The sequence below is a fragment of the Balaenoptera physalus genome, assembly GCF_965194825.1.
Source record: "Balaenoptera physalus genome assembly, chromosome: 18".
Classification (NCBI taxonomy): domain Eukaryota; kingdom Metazoa; phylum Chordata; class Mammalia; order Artiodactyla; family Balaenopteridae; genus Balaenoptera; species Balaenoptera physalus.
This window is the reverse complement of record NC_138899.1, coordinates 39,193,840-39,213,678: the sequence shown is the minus strand read 5'-3', so window position 1 is coordinate 39,213,678 and position 19,839 is coordinate 39,193,840. Positions and strand designations below refer to the sequence as shown.

The following is a 19,839-nucleotide window of genomic DNA, read 5'->3' as shown; positions in this document are numbered from 1 at the left end:
AGAGAAACAAGAACATTGAAAGAAGAAAAGAAAAGGAATTTATGTATTTTTTAAATGAGAATCTGTTTCTGTTTAATCGTTTTTCTACAACTAACACACTTCAGAGGAGATATAATCTTGAGGGGAAAAACTTGCTCGCATGTAGGTGGATACCATCATTTCACTGTAGACTTACACTAAATTTCTGACATTTTGAGATCCAACAAGCCTAAGGCAAAAAATTATTCTAAGACAATGGATATTAAGGATATTAATGCTAAAAATCCCCAAAATGGATCTGTACGGTTCTTAAACTGTTTATGGTAATGATCAAATCAGTGCTCTGTGCTGCATTTTTTTTTTTGTATTCAATATTAAATAAGGCTGGTTACTATCTCAGTTTTGCATTTTGAGCATTTTATTCTTGAACTCACTCAAGAAGAAAGAGCAAACCAGAAATAAGTGATCATTTTCTTGTTAGTGGTTCTCTCTCAGACCCTGAGGATCCATCGTGAAATAAATGTTACTCACGATCGGTCTTTGTGTAAGTTAAAATCCCATTAAACTATTTCCCAATATCTATTGAGGCACATACCTAATGATTATTAATGTTCTTTCTGGTGATGTTTATGGATGCAGAACCAGGGTACAATTTGTCTCAATAAGAGAAAGTAAGACTGTAGAATGATATTTGTGTATCTAAATATTTAAAATACCTGATTGCTTATCTCTAAGTAATATTTCTTCCCTTTAAGGAGACTGCGGAGTACAATGCTGAGTTACTGAATAGCATATGATTTAATAGTTTTATATGAATCATAAAATGTTAAAGACAAAGCAGAGGTATGGATGTGTGATGAGAAGAGCTACAATTTTTTAAAAAACCCAGAAACATGAAACGTGCTGAATAATTGAAAGTTGCTGAATAATTGAAAATTGAGAAGGAAAAATAATTTGTTAAGCCATGCCATTCAAAAATATATCCAAAATGTATTAGCATGGAAAGTATATCAAGCTATCATCTTTCTTTGATGACTTGGATTTTGCTATTGCCAAAAAGTAAGCCTTTCAAAAATCATTTATAATATAAATCTGTAAGGGTCAAGTAAAGAATATTGAGATGAATATTTTCTGACAGTACCAAGTATTATCAATTTTTTGAAAAAATACAAATATTAGTTTTTATTCTTTCATTTTTCATTTTAAATCAAATATTTAAAGTCTGCAGTTAGTTTTATAAATTGCTGAATAAATAATGTGGATTTTTATTAATTTGAATTTTGATTAATTAAAAGTTTATAGTATGTACTCACATAAATATAATTTGTAGGCTGCTAAAATGCACGATATTATTTCAATAATAAATTAGCTAAAGTTAAAACCACTCTCTAAATAGCTTTCTTAGACTGATTTACTGTCATAATACAAATGCCAAAATGTAATGAATGATTCGAATTTCACTGATACAATATGACATCTGACAGTTAATAATGGGTTCCTAAAACTTCTGCTAAAATGTAATATGCAGTACAAATTTAGCATGGCTAAATTCAATATTAGTCTATGAAGATAACAGTACAACTGGGCAAATTAGGTAATTTTACCATGACAAAATACTATAATTAGTTTTATAATGACATATATTTACATGGTGAATTTCGATAATACTAACTCATTTTCAAGTCATCATGAAATTTTTTATAGAAGATAATATACAATTATATGTAATACTACAATCATTTAAAATTATTGGCTGTGGTTTTCATATTGTCTTACAGAAGAATATACCCAAATATACCAATTTACCTTCCTTTTACATATTTTAATACATATTTGAGGAATACCAACAATCTGAAAAAAAAATAATTGAGAACTATAGAAACAAAAATGTGTTGAGTGATTTTCTGTCATGGTATGAGGAAAGAACATCATAGACATGAATCCAGAGTGAATAAGGACCAAAAATGGATATTGGACATTAGACATCTGCCCTGGAAATAAACTTGCTGTTATGTGCAATGATTAGGGGACATATGGTATAAGAGTATGGCAGGAGTTGATTGACTCCAGTTGGTAACTTCTGTTCACTTCAAGGAGAAGTTGGGGAAAATAAAGCTTATATCTGATTTAGTGAATAGGTATTTATTAGATGCCTATGATATGCCAGGTACCATGCTAAGAATTATAGCATTTAAAAACACAAGAAAAATCTGATTCTCTTTGAAGAACGAACACACTAGCATTATAAATATACACATAAATCTTTATTAAATTTATATATGCATGTATGTGTGTATACATATATATATATACTTATATACAGATTTTGTACATATACATGACAACAGTATTTTGCTGTGAGAATAAAATATGTAATTAGATAGGCCTGGCTCAACTAACTACACAGTAAAATTTTGATTCAATCAAACCACACATTTTCATGCATGAATTTACTTGAAAGTAACCATAGATCCTATGCCTTTTCCAGGTCTGACCTACAACTGACAGTCATGGTCCAAGGCTACCCACCATTAGATATCCTTCATCACAGTTCCAACTCTCTTATTGAAGATAGAACATTTGAGGCGGTGATTTTAATATGACAAATTAATGCTGAATTTAATAATTAAAGGTAGTAACAAAACGAGAAGTTTTAGTAGTGTTCTTGTCTTAGCAGAGCCTTAATGATCATCATTGTCATGACTAACATTTGTTGAAGGCCTACAGTTGGCCAGATGCTGAATACATTATTTTCCAATCTTTCAAGAAAAAAAAAAAAAAAAAGCCTGAAGCATGTAAAGGTCAAATTACCTAAAGTTTTACTGCTAGAAAGCCATACAGATGGGATTTGAACACAGATTTTCTGGACTGTAAAGGCTAGAATTTTCCATTTTCATTCTATCTTCCCATCTATCTTTCTTGCTCATATGCTGTGCTCTAATAGAAATATTTGAACAATGATAATATTGTTACAGAAAACTAAGGATTTACTCTGTACCTCTCCAAGCTGAGCTTTTATACAAGGCCTGTTGTATTTTTGATTGACATTTTATCGTTGTTCAAGTATTTGTTCATTTCACTTGAATTTGCAAAATCTCATGAAGCACCCCCACCAAAAGCACACACAAACCAAACTTACACACATTTTTGTCACCCTTATTTTACTTTGTTTACTACTGTTTCTCTAGTACCTAAAAGACTGGGGATAGACTATGGACTCAAAAATATTTGCGGGGATGAAAAGAAGGAAAAGAAGAGAAAGGAAGGTTGGGTCTATAGAGAGGAACTGTAGTCCCATTAAAATACAATTCTTTCTAATTCCTCTGTGAGCATAGAGGATAAGAATAATAAAATGATCATACTGGTCTACCTCCGTTTGTTACTCCTGTCCTTGTTGCTTCAGAACTGGATTTTTGCAATAGTCTTCTAATTTGTCTTTCTGAATAAAGATATTCTTTCATCCATCTGCCCATACTGCTGCCAGAGTTGTCTTCTGCCATCCCTGAATGCCCATGTCACTCTGATTGTAAATTTCTTATTATTCATCTTGATCATATCTTGATCTTCCCTAGTATAACTTTTGAGAACTACTTCTTGGCACTCACACAAAATCAAACATTAAGTCAATGCTATTTCATCTCTCTCTCTCTCTCTCTTTTTTTTTTTTTCTACAGTTCTATCCCTTTGTCTGAAATATTCTGCCCTACCTTCACTTCATGGCAAACTTCTCATCCTTCCAGATTCCAGACACAAGTCAAAATTTACCTCCATTTAATGACTTCTCCAAACCCTCCAATCAGAATGAGTGACAATTCTTTCTACACATACCTCTAGTATATTCATAAAACTGTTTTGATTATTTTTACATGTCTGTCTACTACTAGACTTTGAATTTTTGTAGAACTGTCATAAACAGTGCCAGATATTGAGGATTCTCAATGAATGATATATGACATAAATATGAGCCAAATCTGAGGAAAGTGTCAAAATTAATGGTGTTGCTGATCTACTGTAAATCTTTGATTTCAAGAGGACAAAATGTGCATTTTGTTATGTGCCACAACTATTTTATTACCAGATCTACACAAGTGTAAATACAATTAATTTTGTTCACCTCTTTAGTGAATCAATTCATAAAGAAACATAAGGTTTTATTTCATTTTTTTTCTCTAGAATGTCGACCTTCTCTTTTCAATTCCAGTTTTGATGACTAAAGCTGAAACAATTTTACCATTTCTGGCTGTACCCATATCTCCAGAAAACATCTAGCATGGTTATAATATTTGGAAAACCTTGAAGTATTATATGTGGTAATTCTTCATAAAGTCACATGGTCCTAGGAAAAAGATGGGCATGGCAAATTAAAAAGCCACAAACAGCATGAAAGAGAGTTTAGAAAACAAATTAAGTATTTTTTAAAAATCACATATTTTATCTATATTCATTCTCTTAATAATATTATTTCTTATTTTCTTTATATCACATTCTTCAGTGAGGCCAGGGAATGTGTATATGAAAGCCAATATGATATCTGAGCACAGTTAGTAATCAAATTCTTTGGAATACAACTTGCAAGTCTTTGAAATTAAACAGATATGTTCAAATATATTGACCAATTCTATTTCTTCTACTCTTTTCTCTAGTTACAACTTACTTAAAGAATGTGCTCTTAGGAAGTCAGAAATGTTTTTTGCAACAATATCTTAAACCTTGGTATGAAGTGGCTGAAGAGATGATGACAACTGACAGACTTTAAAATTAAATATAGAGATAGATCATGCCATTTTTATGGATGATTATAAGGAGGAGGTATTTCCCATTTTTAACATTAAGAGTCCAATATGTGAGTTCTAACATCTAATACCTTAATGTGTGTATAGATACTTTCTTAAAAGTTACCATTAAACATATGTAATATGTAAAACATATGTAATAATATAAAGTATTTCCTTTTTCTTCATTTATTCTGAAAAACATTACCTTAATCTTAATATCCCAAGAAATAGGTAAAGTCAACTTAACTGGTGTCTGAATAGGATTTTTTTTTGGAAACAACATTCATGAGTCAGTCTACTTATTTTATGTTATTATGGCCTACTATGAAATGTCATGTAATATCCATAAAACACTTTAAAAAGCAGGAGTAATGCCGTTTTTTATATATTTAAAATATGCATGAGTTATTTTCTTTCACTACTTCATTTTATATTTTAAATATAAAGCCTTAAGCATTTAAAATAGAAGGAATAGTGATTACCAAACAATTTAATTTACCATTAATATGAGAAATGCGTTTACAAGGACAAGAAGCTCATTACAATCTGTTCTATGTGGAACATTTTTCCTTGCTATAATTTTCCTTTTAATGTGGCAGGCTTTTCTCCTAATCTCCATGCATTGGTCCTATTGAATGCCATAGATCTGGTTCACACCACTTCCTCCCAAATAATATTTTTAATATTTGAAGACAAGGGAGGTAGGGATAAATTAGTTAGAAGCTTGGGATTAGCAGATACAAAAAAAATTGAAGATACATAGAACACACACAGTTCCTTTCCCCATCTCCTCCACCAGCTTTCCAAGTCTTGTTTTCCAAGTATATCAATTCCTGTTTGACACAGGAGATGATGTCCAGATCGCTGCCACCACCCAAGTTGACCTCCTTCATTTACACTCCACTCTAGCAACGCATTCTGAAAAGTTTGCTGCCCAGAATGGGTTGTAAAAATCTAGATATGATTTGACCAGCCCCATATATAGTCAAATCATTAAATTCATTAATACAGATCCATCTATCTTAATCTGGCTTAAGAAAATATTTTCCTTTTAAGTAACAATCTAAACCTGCTAGATTACAATGAATCATGATCAATTTAACACTCCAAATCTTATAATTTGATTCACTGCAAAGCTAGGTGAAACATATGTTCTAATTATATTTGTCTGCAGTTCTAACACATATGTAGAGCATCATACATAAAACTGTTAAATTCGTTTTTATTATTCAAGTCCATTAGAGATTTTCTTTATCTTGATTCTGTCGTCTACTTTGTAGATTTTACTTCATATAACATGCAGATATGATAAACTTACCTTCCAGATCTCTATCAAAGTTAATAATAAAGCCAAGTTAGAGTAGACTAGGATCCCGAGCGGTACTGTGTCACAGTTATACAAATATACCATATATATATATATATATATACACACACACACACACACACATACATACACACCCACACAAAACGGTATATAGAACTCCAGCTTCCACAGTTATCACATCAAGATCACTATAATATTGTAAAGCTGTCAGAAGTAAATGAGATAAATGAGGATGCCTAGGGAAATGTTTGGTTTAGAATAGGTATTCAGTAAAATATACTTGATATGATTCCTTTAGGGCTAAAACACTAAATAAGACTCATTTAATTGGGCTTTTGAAGACTTCCCTAAGTATCAAATCCACAACAAAATTGTTGAAATATTTCAGACTTAAAAGTTCATTGATTTTTTTTTTCCAACAGAGTTTTAGAGATGAGGAAGGTAATAGGTTGTGTGTGCAAAAGTAAACACATGTGTTCATGTGTGTGTGTGTGTTAGAGAGAGAGAGAGGGGTGGGGTGGAAAGTGTCTATCAGAACATCATAAAGCTGGTATCTTTAGGAGAAACAATGTTTCATAAACTCATGAAATTGAAAAATTAGTTTCAAGCCACTAACTAACATCTATTGTACCACCTACAGGGGCAGTATCAACATCTTCCCTAAAGGAGCTAGGCCTAATTATAAAATTTTCTCAAATATGATGCCAGCGGCATTCGAACAGCAAGATGACTTTGCTAATTCAAACACATGGCTCATGAATGAGGGATTACAATATCACAACCCACTGTGTAAAAATCTGGTTCCAGAGCTCCAAGTGTGTGTGAAAAATTAATTTCATATTAGATATAGATCCACATGCATCTTCTAACAAATTATTTGGAATATTCAAGCATATGTTCTGTTTTTCTTCCTAGGCACAGCGGCAGGAAATTGTGCACCCTGCTGCTTAGTAAACATCAACACGTTTGGATTCTCATGGAGTGCACATGATGCCAGATACACAGAGCATACAAAGCAAGGGGGGAGAGGCTGCTGGAAACATTTTCCTACTTCTCTACACTAGAGAGTGTGGGCAGTTTCCATTTCAGTGTCGGTTTCGGTCAAAAGAACTTCACTATGTGTTTTTAAATGTCAGCCAGGGAAAAGTTTCTACTCACCATAAAAATCACATTTACCCTGTCTTATCTATATAATCCCATATGTTTGTTACCTACATTCTAAAAAGTAATCTGACCCCACTTTATTTATAATTTTCTGTTAATAATTTACAGCTATGTTCATTAATTCTAAGGGGCAAACGGGCCCTTTCATATTGTTTATATTAGAATGTATAGATTATTATAGTTAACGAAACAGTTTGGGGGATCTGGAATACATACTTTCCCCCTAAATACTGTAAACATGTTAGGTGTCAAGCAGAGTGCCATGTCCTAAAGTCCTACCTTTCTCTTGAAAGATAGCCAATTCTATTTGTTATAAAAAGTTAAGTTTGGATTTTTAAATTTAGATATTGCTGACCACCAAAACAATTCATCAAGACATTAAATGTCATTGTAAATTCTGTTTTCCTGTCTTGTCATCATTATAAATGGTAATGAATTGACTAATGCCTTATGGGAATTATCACAGTGTTCAGTAGTTGATAAAGTTATTCAAAATATTGCCAGGACTTACTTAAACCAATGACTAGAACTGATTAGACTTTGTACTGTGAATTAAAGTGAATGCTACACATCAAGAATCAAAGAGGAAAGAAATAAAAAATACATTACTCAATTGTTGTGCATCTGTCTTTCAGTGTAAAATAACAGCATGACTACCGATCAGATTCAGTTACTGCTGATTAAGAAAGAAAGCATGGCATAAAATCTTTGCCTTAGAAGCAAAAAAATAAATAAATCACAAAACATCAAATTTTGTATTGTTAATTCAAATCTGGTTTCTTGTCTCTAAATTCAAATGCACTTCTCTGCTCTTCAGTATGTCAGCAAATGAACTTAATTTCTAAAAGATGAATTAGGAGAAATTTCAGTTTCCCCAGTATTCGATATGGCTTGATTTTTGTTTTTGTTTTATGGACTTGGACATAAATGATGATTTTAAGTTACAGTGTGTATAGCCTAATTAGTAGTCAAACTAAAATGGATAATAAAAAGACGTATCATTAACTATGTTAGAGAAATTATATTTGAAATCTGTAGAGAAGAGAGACTTCTAAAGATCAAAATGTTTTTAAATGTCACCAGGCGAAACATGACTTTAAAGGAAAAGAAAGATTTGATGGTTTCACATATTCTACTTTTATTAATATGATATTTTTCCTTTTTCTTAAAGTTATATATCTTTGGAACACTGTACTGTAATCCAGACAGCTCTTATTACTTGATATTGGATCCCTCTTAGGTACTGTAATGGTTTTATGATCTAAATATAAAAATAATATTACCTACCTCACAGAGTTAATTAACAAGATTATATAAGACAAAGTATATGAAAGTTCCTAACAATACTTAATATTCAATTAATCTTAGCCAAATTGAAAACTGAAAGAAAATGCATTACTCGAAAGACAGGATAGTCAGTATGTCTTTTTGAACATAAAAAACATATTTCTATTAAAAATAACGCTGTATTCTATAAATAAATAATATCGATAGCATTAGAATAGAAAGCAAAATTTAAAGAAATATAAGTCTGAGTACCACTGGATTACTTTCTCTTGCACTTAAACCTCTGCAAGTTTCCCAAAGTGGTTTTAAACTCCAAGGAAAATTTTAAATCAGAAATGGTCAAAGAACTACAGATATGAATTTATGAGCCTTGGAGTCATCAACTTTAGTTAACAGGTTTTTAGGGGTTTCCTTTGGGTAAACTACCTGCATTCAGCCAATTCCAACCTTCAGAGGGTATTCAGATCATTTTCATACCAGTTTCTCCCTCTAGGCATTCTATACCTAGTTTTATGTTTAAACCAACACTTTAGTCACAAAACAACATCTTCATTGGGCTGCATCTTTCAGGTACACAATATTTGATGTTCATGGAGGAAAAAAGACTATTCTTCAACTCCTTACAATCTACATTTTTCTTTTTTTCTGGTCAGTGGCTCCTGTGAATTCAAATACCTTATCTGGGACTGTATTCTTCTAAACTCAGTAAGAACAGGAAACGCTTCCATATTTCAATGACTCCCACAAGCCCTTTCACCTTAATGGGTGCTTAAATTAATTTTAACTTGTTAATCAGAGATCAAAAATTAGAGAAGACAAACTTTTAATCTAATACTCCCCTTTCCTTGATTAGTAATTTGAAAGCAGTCTTCATTCCAAGGGATTTTTAAATATCTTCAGAAAAAGCTTCACAGATAATGACAGATACAAAAATAAGGACTGTGTTCTGAAGGAGAGAGTAGAAGATGCAGAGAGTAAAACCTAGAGATGAGTAAGGGCAATCAAATTCACAAAGAGGCTAAACATAGGAGCAGTGGTACTAATTAAAAAAAAAAAAAAGGAAAAGAAAACCTTTTCATATTTGGGCCTTGAATGTGTATTTTCATCTTTATGGAGTATGATGTTGGGTACCATGGTGGAGAGGCAAAATAAACAAATGGGCTTTAGTATCTGGTCCTGAAAGTAGAACGGGGAATAGTTGGCAAATTATATATTTTCCAACTTAAAACAAAACAAAGTATAAGAAGGAAAATCTATTTGTAAACAGAGATATTACAAAGAAAGAGAATCTTTGGAAATTTGAAATTAAGAAGGGATCTTGTTGCTTTTAAAGTATAACAAAACAGAGATCTGAAGGTGAAGAACAGAGTACAGAACAAACAAGAACACCAGAAGGATGTTTTTTTCTTTTCTAACGGACGTCCACTTCTAAATTAGACAGGGTATCATATGCAGAGAAGACATTTAAACCAGGAATGTATGTATGAGTGTGGGTAACCTAAGGCTATGATACACTGCCATTTAGTGTAGCAGAGGGGAGGCATCACTATGAAAGAGTAAAACTGCTGTTCATGAAAAGCTATGCCTCTCCCATGGAGAAGACAGTCACTTTGGAAAATAGACACTTAAGCAGATTTGCTGTGACCTAATTTCAAAAGAGTAGAGAACAGTGACTTATTCTCAAATTAAATGAAAAAAAAAATCTAATGCAAAATTAATGATTATGCTTCTCCTATTCTGAATTTTACCATGTTGAATAGTAGGAATTCCCACTATCAAACCCACTAGTGGAGGCATTCTCTAGGGTGGTAGAATAACAAACAAGTACAAGTCTTAAGCTAATTTTACAGCTGGCTACATAATTGGTTTGGCAACAGTCATAGACCAGCCTTTACTTTAAAATATATTCTTATGTTGAAAATAAATGAATAAAAATCAATATGCCTAGAAATGAGAGAATCCAGCAGAAGGAACATGCTTGGCCCTGGTGATTGGCTACAAATTATCATTCTTTTTTTTTTTTTTCCTTTTTGAGACATACACATTCATACAACCCTACAAATGGCATTAGCTTTGGAAAATAAACTAATGCACTTGCAAATATCAAATTGCAATTTAAGATTAATTATGTGTAAATAACATGAATATGTAAGAGGTCCATTTTTCCACCTTACTCATTTTAAAAAAAACCTCAACTAAAAGGTATCTTTGACAAAAGATGGCTCTACTCATTTGCCCAGACTTATAGATAGGAAGGAAACATGAAAGGAAATATCAAAAATGCATTTGAGAGATAACACATCAAGCATCTAAATGAATAAAAAAATTATTCAAATTATATTTACGATAGATTGCACAATTACTAATACTATAAAATTAAAAAGCATCATAGGAAATGAAATAAGACATCCTTTAGAAGTTATGACACATTTAGATAATTTAAGTGACTTGGCTCGAAGACACATTTTAAAAAGTAGTTTAGTACAAAAGAATTCAAACAAATCCTAGAACCAAAGGACAAATCCAAAAAAAAAAAAAATGTTCCCGGATACAGGATGAGAGAAAGTAGATGTTATTTCTGAAAGAGAAAGCATTCAACCCAATGCATAGTGTCAGTGAAGAACAAACAAGAGCTTGGCTGTATTGTGCTATTGAAGTACTACAGAACAAATCAAAGTAAGTAGAATAATGGTAAAACACTGGCTGGATTCATAGTACTTACTATATGACTAGTACTTTGTTAGGAAACTATGGAGAGGCCATTCCTTTTAATGTCCATGAGACACCAAACACAGCTGCCTAAAAAGCCCCTGGGTATAATCATCCTATGATGTTCAAACATCAGACATCATCCCTTGTGACAGCAACAACTCCAAAATAGAGGAAAATTGATGAGGGATGAGATGTGTGTCTTTCAAATGGGATGGTCCACTCTTAGAAACTGAAAGCTAGCAATCATGAGCAGAGAGGTTTTGAAACTTCATTGGACTAGAAACAATAGTAGAAAAACAAAAAATTATATTACTGGGAGGAAAGTAACATAAGCTTTAATTTAAAGCAAAAAATCTAATTTTATTCAAGTATCTTTCCCAAGATCTATTGTACTTAATATTTCATAGTCCTGATACAAATAATCTTAATTATCTCAAATTATCTCAGAGTGTGACTGCCTTTGACATACAAGCAAAAACAATCCCCATCTGCAATATAAGAAGAACTGACTGACATAGTATGTATTTAATTTACATAGTGTATAAAAAATAGATATTGATTGGGAAATAGAGTCATGGAATATATTTGGTTATTTGCCTTAACATATCATAATAATTCAAAAAATTAATTCAGTGAATTGCTTACTGCTTACAAATTCCTGATGATAAGTTTGATGTTGTGGTGACAATTGTAGGTCCTGAAGCCACAATTCAAAACCCAACACTAACCCTGGTTGTGTGACCTTTGACAAATTGCTAAACCTTTCTACACCTCAGTAGTCTCTTCTGTAAAATATGGGAGATTGTAATATTTTTGAGTTTTAAGTGAAATATTTCATGTTAAGTATTTCAAACATGCCTGACAAGAATACTTGTCAACTAGCAGTAGTGAGGTCATTTATGTAATATCAATCTATTTAAAGCAACTAACTGAACTACTGGTAGAATACTGTAATTTGCAATTTTTATTTGTGATTTAGGGAAACGTTTGAAATGTTAATAAGAAATACATAACAATATGTAATTCAAAGCATGCTGCTTTCAGATATTTTACAAAAGAAAACAACAATAAACATCTAAAAATGAGTTCTTGTATAGGCCCAGGGAAATAATATGTTTTCAAACATTCTAGCCCTAAAACTTCAGGATTATTTTCAATGCCTTCTATAGATATTCATATTTTGTATATACTTGAATTCATAACCACAGAAATGGGGCTGGGGAGAAAGAAAAATAAACTGTATACATGTAATATGGGGAGGGAAATATTGCCAGTGTTAGAGTTGGGTAAAGCATGGTAGCTTTATAAGTTTAGCTAAGATAACCTTAAGCTATGCTTTCAAAATTCATGGCCTGTTCTTAATTCAGTGGTTGTAGTATGTTATGCATAATCTATTAAACCTGTATTTAGTACAATCCACTTTTAAAAGCAAATTTATACTTTTCTAAAACATAACATACTGCCATAGTACTTATTTGGACTAGAAAACCAAGTCACTGATTTCAAAATTAAATAGTTTTCTGTCTCCATGGAATTTTGGCTTCCCAGAAATTCTCTTGGTAGCAATATAATTATTTCTGAACCTAACATTTATCTCATGTGCCACAAAGAAACTCTAGTTAACATTTTAAGAAATCTAAAAATAGTCTACTCTTCTCTAAATTGAAAATCTTGGTTGTCATGATATGCATTATATTTCCTTAGTGTATTTCTGTTCCACAAACCAAATGTCTTTGTCATGTCAGAATCTTGCCTGTTCTTCTCAAATATCAGGTGAATGCTGCAACAAAATTTGATAGTGCAGTTTGTTCATGCTCTCTCTACCAGATCAACTCAATGCCTCCTTTCTACCTTTTCAAATTTTCCACATTCACCAAGGCCTGGCCCTGTTTTCTTTTCCTTTACTGAAGAGAGGCGACATGCATTCCTGTTCCTGCACTCTAAACTATTGTATTTACATTTTAATTCCACATAACATAAAATATAAATGCCCTAAAAATGTCATGTATGTAAGATATGATTTTTTTCAATCAGACTAGCACTTGATAAATCTTTGTTCCATTTTGTGTCCCTCAAAACATATCCAAAAAGCTGGTTTAAATACAAGGTGTTCGCAATTACTTTTTCACCATGACACTAATGAATGGGAAAGATGTCCAGTTATAAGAGGACATCATTCAAAAATAAATAAATCCCATAAAACAAAATTGTCCTCAACAAAATGTTCTATCTGCCTACACTATCTTAATTAAAGATGAATAATGCTGACCTCATGAAGTTCTCAAAGTTTCTTCTTTCTTAAGATGTAACAGTTCACAAACTAAAAACTTCAACTATCTAGAGATTGACTTCCAAACTCCTTATCATGACATTCAGTGTTCTTCAGTATCTGGATAATATTAAACTATTTTTCGCACTTTTCTAATCTTTTTTTTTTTCAAAGCATGCTACACACATTCAGTTGAGCCAGGGCTCCTCACTATCCCCTGAAGCTCTAGACAGAACTTCAGTTTATGCTTCTCCCTCTGCCTAGAGACGCCTTTATGTACATCTATATCACCTCTAAGAGGCTGATCCGATGCCACCTGCTGCAGGAGAATTCAGCTTTTCCAACAGTTGGAAATAATCCTTTACACCCATGTAAAACTTGAACACAGAGTCAGGTGCTTAGAGACTTACACTGTGTTTTACTCATCTTATGCTTATGATGCTACAGGTATATTGTCAGATGCATAATCAGTGATAATGCAGGTCTGTGTACTTTGTTGAAAGAATTTGTCCCAATCTCAAGTCCATAATGAATCTTGAATACCTCCATCCTTCTTCCGCCAACAAAATAGGCACATTTTACTTACAGACGGAGGATATTCTAACTCAGCCTTTCCCAAGTTGTGTTCCTTGAAATATTAGTCATATTAGATGCCCCCTGAAATAATGGTAGTGTCGTATGGGAGAGTAATGAAACACAGAAGCTTATTAAAGGGGTAAAGATGTCTTCCAGGAAAGAAACCTTTTATTATACCAGGGGTTCTATTCACTTGTTTTATTGTTGCTGCTTTTCTCCAGAACAACATGTCTGAGGACATAATTTGGGAAGTGATGTTCCAGCCTCTGCAGGAGACCAGCTTCTTCTGTAACATAACTGCATACTTATACCTTTATCACTCCCCTTTCCAAACTGCTGCCCTTCTACCTTGAAGGTTTTGCTCCTAATTGACCACCTATCGAATTCCTAATTATCACTCAATATAGGTATTAAATATCACCCTCTACTGGTTCTTTTATTTGGCCTCTATCAGAATTTAATTGCTTCTTTCTTTGTGTTCTCACAGAACCTACAATACAGTAGACATCACATGATTGTTATTTATTTTATGCTTGTCCCTGATTCTTAATTTATGTGAGTGTAATATCTTGCACTCATCAGGCAATCAAAATTGTTTGCAGTATTGTACAGCCACATGCAAAGGAATGAAACTAGACAACTGTCTTACAGTGTACAGAGAAAGCAACTCAAAATGGATTAAACACTTGAATTTAAGACCTGAAACCATACAAATTCTAGAAGAAAACATAGGCAATTTGCTCTTTGGCAATTATCTTAGCAATATCTTTTTGGATATCTCTCCTCAGGCAAGGGAAGCAAAAGCAAAAATAAACAAATGGGACTACATCAAACTAAAACGCTTCTGCACAGCAAAGGAATCCATCAACAAACCAAAAAAACAACCTACCAAATGACAGAAAACATTTGCAAATTAAATATCTGATAAGGGATTAATATCCAAAAAATATAAAGAACTTATACAAGTCAACAACAAAAAAAGCAAACAACCCAATGCGCAGAGGATCTGAACACACGGAAGACATACAAACGGCCAACAGACTCATGAAAAGATGTCCAACATCACTAATTATTAGGGAAATGCCAATCAAAACCACAATAGGATATTACATGACACCCATTAGAATGGCTATTAACAAAAAGGAAAGAAATAAGTGTTGGAGAGGATGTGGAGGAAATGGAACCCTAATACACTATTGGAGGGAACGTAAATTGGTGCAGCCACTATGGGAAACATTATGGAGATTCCTCAGAACATTAAGAATAGAACTACCATATTATCCAGCAATTCCACTTCTGGGTATTTATCCAAAGAACATTAAAACAATAATGTGAAAAGACATATGCACCCTTATATTCACCACAGCATTATTTACAATAACCAAGATATAGAAACAACCGAACTGCCCATCAATGGATGGATGGATAAAGAAAATGTTGCATGTATATACACTGGAATTGTATTTAGCCATAAAACAAGAAAGAAATCTTGCCATTTGTGACAACATGGATAGGCCTTGAGGGTATTAAGCTAAGTGAAATAAGTCAAATGAAGTAAAATACTGTATGATTTCATTCATATGTGGAATATGAAAATTAACAAACAAACAAAGTAAAACAAAGCAAACACACAGATACAGAGAACAGAGTAGTGGTTACCAGAGGGGAAGGGGAGTGGGGGGAGGGCATAATAGGTAAAGGGGGTCAAATGTATGATGGTAGACAAAACTAAACTTTTGGTGGGGAGCAAGATGTAGTGTATACAGAAGTTGAAATATAATGTTGTACACATGAAACTTATATAATGTTAAAAAACAATGTTACCTCAATAAAAAAATGTTTGCCATGTTGAAATAATCTTGTGAATTAGGCTGATTTCCTGTAGTCATGTGTTGGGAGAATGGGTTGGTGGCACTTATGTTCATTTCGGGGGAGAAAAAGGTAAAAGGAAAGATAGCACAAGAAAGGATGCCAAAGCTAAACTGGCTTTATAATATTATATTATAATATTTTTAATATTTTTGTTAAGTGACATTATATTGATAGCTGCCCAGACCATGTATAAAATAAATGTTTTTGTAGACTGATCAGGTTTATAATATTCTCAGGTCATTAGATAGAAGAGATTCCTTTGAAGAAGGGGAAAAAAATAAAGGAGATCTGCCACATCCATATAATTGATAAAATTGTTCCCTCTTCTCTATTTCCTCTTGTTTTTTCATTTCCCAAAACAATACTATCTGAAAGGAACAAAATTCTTTTATGGTAAGTTTTGTGAATTAGAAAAATGACAGGTTACATGCAGTTTCTCTCAAAAACATTTTTTTTTAAACATTTATATTCTTGCACTCTATTGCTGCCTATCTCAATAAGTCTTTAGTGTCAGAAGATTATTTCTGGTTTACAAATTCATGTCAGCAATAAAATTGATTTAAATGTATCTTTTCTACCACTTTTCAGCCTCTTGGCTAGGATCAGGTATAAAAATCTCTCTCTCCTGATAGTACCCTCCCTGTACCACAGTGTACCCTACTTTTCCATCCTCTGCCCCTCACTTTGCTACCTCATTTGTCTACAGGACACTCCTCCCACAATTTTCTTTCCTGATTAGCACTCTAATCTCCTGACAGCTCTTTTACTATTCTCTGATGCTCTACTCAACTCCCACTCCTCCCATGAGCCATTCTTTGATATGTCAGCCTCAGTCTATCTCACCTTCCATCCTTCTTCCCTTTATGTGCCCCATCACAGCAGATAGTTCAAACTAGGTTGCAGTATGTGTGTGTAGGATCTATCTCAACCTCTGAAAACTTGGATGTAGAAGTTAAGAACTGGCTAAAATGTTTATCTTCAAAGTATCTAGGAAAATATCTACATATTGTAGGTAAGCAATATGCTAACATACATATGTTAAATTGAATGTTAAAAGAATGTGCTTTACTAACTAGGCCTCTCTGAATTAAATGCATTCTCTCACTTTTGAGCCTTCTATAACAGCAATTTATATTATATAATATCTCTAAGAATTTGCTTTCATTAAGGTCCAAGATGTTTCTTTTATCGGATATGATTTTAAAATATGAAGTTCCTGGGCTCAACATTTAATGGAAAAGAAGCTGGTGAGAAAGGAGAGAGGGTTCAAGCAAAAATAGGGATTATGCATGTATATTACCAAACCAGTCAATATTCCAATTCACTAGTTGATATTACTGAACTCTAAGAAGTTTTTAGTTTTATCAAAGCCTTTTAGTCCCTTCATTGGTGAGAATACTTAATTTCTCTTTTACAATTAATTTGAAACATGTAGGAAAAAAATATTGAAATAAATGGATGAATTGTAATAGCATAAACTGTTATAGCTTGTGATAGCAAATGTAGTTTTCTACTGCACTTTGAGCACCTTGGACCCAGAAATAGCTTATACTTCTTTCTTATAAAAGTCTTTTCTTTATCTAAGAGCACATTTCTATTTAAGGACATCCTGCAGGACATTTTCCATTTCTTCCATATGTTCCATGTCCCACTCCTCCAGGATATTCTTGGTATTGTAAAACATACCATTTTCTTCTTGGTGAAGTCCTCCAGCAGGAAAATCTTGGACCGTGGATTGATTTTTCACACCACTTTTAAATGTTCAGCACAAATTCAAATACGATGATTAAACTGGCCTTCTTACTGTTTCTGTTCTGTTGATTCATTTGCCTTTGTTGGACCATTAAACTTATAAGAGGGACCAGTGTGTTTGGCTCTGTGTTTTTTAAACAGTGATGTCACTGAGCCCAATCTCTGATCTGTGGTTTTCAGAGCATACCTGAGCAATGTCCCAAAGGTTTATCTCTCTCTGAGGGCTTACAAAAAAGGAGGGGAAAACTGGGTGAGAGGAATGTCCCTTCCCCACGTGTCCTCCAACCTACTGCACAAAACATAAGCAGAATGAAAATCAGAAAGAGGTCTGTGAGCATGCATCCAGGACCACATACATGTTCCCCAGTGTCCACAGCTGCAACCTCCATTTTGAGCCTCCTGGTACTTGTTTCTAAGTGGCTGTGAAAAGCCACTGAGGGGTCTGTGTTAACCAGAGGCTACGAAAGCTGCCATCCCCAGCTGAGCAATTCTCTGTTCAAACTGGGCTTATGCCCAGTTTGAACAGAGAATCTGTTTTCTTCTCTTGTTTCAAAGGGCACTTTTCTGTATACTTCCTCATGTGCAGGGGTGAACTGGGAACAATAATATTCATTTATAAAAGAAATCATAGTGTTAATTATTATAACTGAATGTTAGTAAATATCTAAATAGCACTGAGATATAGAAGTGTATGGGTATCTGAAGAGCCATGCATTCTAGTCCCTTCTTAAGAAAGTACACATTTATTAGAAATTATTTAACATTCAGGAGCTACAACCTTTAAATCCAAAAGTGACACTGGGCTATCTGGATATTCTCCAATTTATGCATTCTGAAATACATATATCCCTGCGACAGAATTGCTATCTTTATTCAATATAATCTTGAGGAAATTGAATATCCCCTGCTTCCATTATTTCTTCTATCCTGTGTGCTGTCTCCCTCTTTCTTTCTAACTCACCCACCAACAAATACAGTGATACACACACACACACAAACACACACCATAATTCTGCACAATTCCTTAAATTATTACAGACATTCTTCCAGGCAATGCTTTGTTTTCTGGATTTGACGCTTTGGCACTCCAGCACAAAGTTCACATCCTGGACCATGCCATCTATTAGTGGATGACTGGGCAGACACCCAGTAAAGCTGAGCAGCTTCAGTATCATTAGTGGGATGATGGTACTTCAGCTCCTCTTCCGTTCATTCCTCTTTAGTTTACTATCAGTGCCACTGAGCTTAATGAACCAAACTGCCTGCTCACGCATTAAAAAAGAAGTGCATTCTGCCACAGGAAAAAATGCTATGTTCTACTTTCTACAGCAGACACTTTAACACACGTAATGTAGGAAAGGAAGTATGAGAATATTTGTGTCATGGGGAGATGTTAATAAAACCATTTGCGACTTTCAAGTACAGAATGTACTGATTTGTAACTGTATGCATTCATCATAATACAAAATCATTGAGTACTATTAGTACTAGCTACTGCAATACTTTGGTACCAATTTTATTAATACTAATATACTAATTACTAATAAACTGTCAGAAATGACCATTATGTAGCATGGTATTAGAGAATATTACCTAGATCTTGCATTTGAATCCTTATTTCACATCATATCTGGTATTTTAAGTAAAGTAGATACTGACTTAGAAGTAAAAGCATACCCATACTGCTGAAACTACTAAAAAACCTAATTGTAAAATCAAAATGTTCTTTTTCTGCACAAAAAAGAATATCTAAAAATTTTATTATTGTGGACCTAAAAGTCATAATACTGCTCTTAAATAAAGGAGTGCTCACATACCTAATGTGGCTAAAAATGTTACACTAGGGCTTCCCTGGTGGCGCAGTGGTTGGGAGTCTGCCTGCCAATGCAGGGGACACGGGTTCGAGCCCTGGTCTGGGAAGATCCCACATGCCGCGGAGCAACTAGGCTCGTGAGCCACAGCTACTGAGCCTGCGCGTCTGGAGCCTGTGCTCTGCAACAAGAGAGGCCCGCGCACCGCGATGAAGGGTGGCCGCCGCTTGCCACAACTAGAGAAAGCCCTCGCACAGAAATGAAGACCCAACACAGCCATAAATAAATAAATTAATTAATTAATTTTTAAAAAAT

General features: G+C 33.5%; 1 protein-coding gene and 1 pseudogene across 6 annotated transcripts in view; one reads left to right on the top strand and one right to left on the bottom strand.

Moving 5' to 3' along the window:
- Positions 1–19,839, bottom strand: part of PCDH9 (protocadherin 9) — a 973,394-nt gene that overhangs the window by 579,887 nt on the left and 373,668 nt on the right. The window lies entirely within an intron of this gene.
- Positions 1–19,839, top strand: part of LOC309647471 (TSSK6-activating co-chaperone protein pseudogene) — a 205,860-nt pseudogene that overhangs the window by 17,906 nt on the left and 168,115 nt on the right. Inside the window, exon 1 of the transcript XR_014268661.1 lies at positions 1–19,839. This exon is cut by the window's left edge and continues 17,906 nt beyond it. The product of XR_014268661.1 is annotated as a TSSK6-activating co-chaperone protein pseudogene (transcript).